This window comes from Marmota monax, unplaced genomic scaffold (assembly GCF_021218885.2).
Source record: "Marmota monax isolate L192 unplaced genomic scaffold, Marmota_monax_Labrador192_F-V1.1 WCK01_AAM20220418_F8-fsc00122, whole genome shotgun sequence".
Classification (NCBI taxonomy): Eukaryota; Metazoa; Chordata; class Mammalia; order Rodentia; family Sciuridae; genus Marmota; species Marmota monax.
Genome location: NW_026695223.1, coordinates 7399090 through 7403568, shown reverse-complemented (window position 1 = coordinate 7403568; position 4479 = coordinate 7399090).

Genomic DNA, 4479 nt, shown 5'->3' with positions numbered 1-4479 from the left:
AGAGAGAGAAGATGGGAGGGGAGGGGAGGGGGAGGGAGGGGGATAGTAGAGGATAGGAAGGGCAGCAGAATACAACACACACTAGTATGGCAGTATGTAAAAAAGTGGATGTGTAACCGATGTGATTCTGCAATGTGTAGACGGGGTAAAAATGGGAGTTCATAATCCACTTGAATCAAATGTATGAAATATGATGTGTCAAGAGCTTTGTAATGTTTTGAACAACCAATAATAATAATAAAAAGAAATCAGAAAAAAAAAAGAGAGAGTGTGGTCACTAGATGCAAGGCTGCCACTAGAGGCAGTATGGAGCTCAGTTTCCAGAATCAGTGTTCTAACCTGGAGGAAGATCTAGGGCGCTCAGGACCACCATCATGCACTGCACTGTCTGGGCCCAGAAGAGACTACATGGAGGTGTTCCTGGCATCTTTCAATACCTGTCAACTCCAAGCCTGATTCTAAGATATTAGGTGGGCTACTTAGAATCCCTTAATTAAAGTATTTTCTGTGTAAATTAGCCAAATTTTGCATCTGTTGCTTACAACTGTGAATATTGGATGATAGTTATGATTCGTGGAAACTTGGAAAATAAAGAAGCAGTAGAATAATCATTTCTTTTTTTCTTTTCCCTCTTAGGTTTTGCTTCATAACAGAAGGAAGAAAAAAACATGTTTCATTTTGTGTGTGTGTTTGTTCATTTGAGTTTTTTTTTTTCCCCCTTTGAAAAGCTTAGACAGGGCTATAACAACAAGGAGAATACCGCCAAAGATTGATTGCAGACATTGACCCATCATGAAACTTCCAGGCATCGGCCTCAGCTCCTCTGTGGTTGTGTGCTGGTTTGCACCAGCTTTGTCCTGCAAAAGAATGACTCATCACAGGTAAACAAGGCAAGGACTTTCAGGCTGTCAGCAATTGCCTCTCTGGACAGTTTCCAAAACTAGTCCTCTGTCCTTGTCAATCATAGCCTAAGCACTTAGCACTAATTTAATTTATGTATTCAGGGTGCCTTTCTAGAAAGCTACCTTTATTCTCTGGGAACATCCTTGATACGTCCCCTTCTCTCTCAATCCCATGGGTCTTCTTGCCTCACCTCCTGATCCCAAAAAGAAGCATGGATTAGTGGAGGCATGTAAAGCAGCCGCCTCGTTCTTTCCTGTCCTAGAAGCCTTTGGGTTTTCTTCCTGTTGCTTTTTTAGAAAAATGAGATGCAATTAATTCCTTTCCTTTCATCATACGGGTTTTCTTCTGACATGATGAAAAAAAACTCCTTGGCGTTTAATAATAGTACATCTCAAAAGTATTTTGTAACCAATGACTTTTGAAGATTCTTTGTAATATCACTTCTATAAGATCTACCTAAAATTTTGGGTCTTTCAGTAATCACACATTTTAACCTAATATTCAGATGCAATTTTAAAATAAGCCCATTCAACTTTATTTCCTTAGTTTATCCCAAAACAGAAATTCCTAAAGTGTCTGTGTGTATACACTTATATATGTATGTATGTATGTATGTATGCATGTATGTATGTATATCTTATATCAATGATCTACCACAATTATAGCCATAACAGGCAAACTGCTATGTCCACTTGATGGGCATCAGGGATGTTCTTCCTAAAATATGGACCTGTGATCTAAAATATGAGCAGTCGTCAATTTGATGTATGTGGGATGGGACTCTGGGGAGTGAAGGAGTAATGAAGAGCTTGATTTCTGGGAAAGGGTACTAGTGCCTCTTTAAGGCCATGTTGTGAGAGACATTACTGAAGTGTGCACTACCACATGAGCCTGGATAGGAAGATTAAATCAGAACCTGTAAACTGTTTAGTTTCTAATAACCAAAAAGGAAGGGTCATAGTGCCAGCCTGGAAGATGGACTCTTGGGTGCAGGAGTGAATGTGGGTATCCCCAAGTAGAAGGTGTGATGGTCTATGAGGACAGTGGACAGATTGAACTATGGTGTGGAAAGAAGTACAAGAAATTTAAAAATGAAATTGGTGTTAATTTGCATCCTTGAAGACGTTTGTGAATTCCCTTATTGAGTTCCTGGATTTTATCTTAGATGGTTATGTGTACTCTTCCTCACCCCAGTTGTTTGGCCTCATCTCCTATCACCCTCCTTGTACTCCCTAGGTCTTGCTATTTTGGGTTGTGGCTGGCATCTTTCACCTTGGGATCTTTGCACTGGCTGTTCTCTGTACTGGTACCGTCTTCCACAGAAACCCATATGGTTTGTTCTACATCTCTTTCAAAATTTTGGCCAAACATGATCATCTCAGTGCAACAAATTCCAATTCTCCTAATTTCAGTTACTATTTTCTATAGATTTTTATCATCTATCACACCTTAGAATGACATATACTTTAATCAATATTGTGCTTATCTGTCTCTTCCCAACAGAATGCAAGCGCCATGAGAAAAAGATTTTAGTTTGCTTTACTTACTGATCTAACCTTAGTCCCCAGAAAGTGCATAACCTACATAAGTGCACAATAAGTGTTCATGAATGAATGAAGGAATGAAGAAATAATTTCTTGGAAATAAAACCTGTTGAATATTAAAAAACTTTCTTCACTGTTGTCTCTCATCTGAACTGTGTTTGCTAGACATGTTTGCTTCCATATTCCAGATTTCATACATGTCAGAGATGAGTGCCTCACTCATACATTGCTAGTGGGACTGCAAATTGGTGCTGCCAATCTGGAGAGCAGTATGGAGATTCCTTGGAAAACTTTGAATGGAACTACCATTTGATCCAGCTATCCCACTCCTCGGTTTATATCCAAGGGACTTAAAAACAGCTTACTACAGGGATACAGCCACATCAATGTTTGTAGCAGCACAATTCACAATAGCTAAATTGTGGGACCAACCCAGATGCCCTTCAGTAGATGAATGAATAGGGAAAATGTGGTATATATACACAATGGAATATTACTCAGCATTAAAAGAGAACAAAATCATGCATTTGCAGGTAAATGGATGGAGTTAGAGAATATTATGCTAAGTAAGCCAATCCCCCAAAACCAAATGCCGAATGTTTTCTCTGATATGAGGATGCTAACTCATAATAGGGATGGGGGTGGGGAGAATGGGAGGAATAGAGGAACTTTAGATAAAGCAAAGGGGAGGAAGGAAAAGGGAAGGGGTATGGGGGTAAGAAAGACAGTGGAATGAGATGGTCATCATTACCCAAAGTACATGTATGAAGACACTAATGGTGTGAATCTACTTTGTGTACAACCAGAGATGTGAAAAATTGTGCTCTATATGTGTAATATGAATTGAATTGCATTCTGCCGTCATATTAACAAATTAAAATAAACAAATAATTTCAAAATTAGAAAATATGTTTAAAAAAAAGATGAGTGTCTACAGTTTCTGAACTGGGGAAAAAATCAAATTTTGTGGCATCTCTCACTTCAATCCACATATTAAGGGACTTAGTAATAAATAACATCTTAAACCTTATAAAGTAAGTTGAGGTCAAACTTCAAGTTCATTCATAAGTACCCTCATGAGATCACATTTTAAACGTGCCCGTGCTGTACACAGCAGAGTGGCAGCTGCAGCATCTTCAGTCACCAAAGAAGAGGGTTGCCTTGTAGCACCTTTGAAAGATGAATCAGACTGAAATCTAGAGTAAATATGGAACAAATAACTAATCTGTTGCTTATAAATGCTTATTTTTAACTTTTAACCTGATGTGTATTAGTAGCTTGAGGATTAATTTTACCTCTATATTTTCCATCACTACTCAGAACTTTTTTAAAAAATGAGCTGGTTTGCATACAATAGGATATATGGCTCTGGGTGCTCAATGCTGAGAGTCTGACGTGGTATAGACCCACGTTATCTCCACCTCTGAAAAATTCAGTTTCAGAGACTCCCTTAGTGTCCTAGGCTCATGTCCAGTCAATAGATTCCATAGACAGACACTTTCTAGGTTTTATCACAATAGATGTCTTCCTAGTCTTATTGTTTATAGAAGTGGACACTGTGATGTATATATTCTCTTTCTTAGTGAAAAAAAAAAAGGAATACAAGATTTTAAAGAACCATTTATGTTGTTTTATAGGAACAAATTTGTTCTTCTTCATTGTCATGGAAAATTTTATTTTAGAAACATACCATATATTATTTGTCTTTTTCCTGTTGATGGCTATATAAATAAAGCAGCTATAAACATTCTTGTTTGACTATTTTAGTAGGCATATGCTTTATTATTTTGTGTAAATATTAAGAGTAGAATTGCTGGTTCCTAGAACATATGTGTGTTGTCCGTGTACACAAATATGCATTTAGAAATGAGACATAAGTTGATTTATAAGAACCTGCTAAACTACATCCATTAGACTTGAGCAATTTAACTCCCCCACTAGGAGTACACACAGGTTATTACAGTTGTTCTATGTACTAGAAACACATGATGTTGGCTGTCTTTTCATATTCTAGTAAGTGGAAGTTGCATTT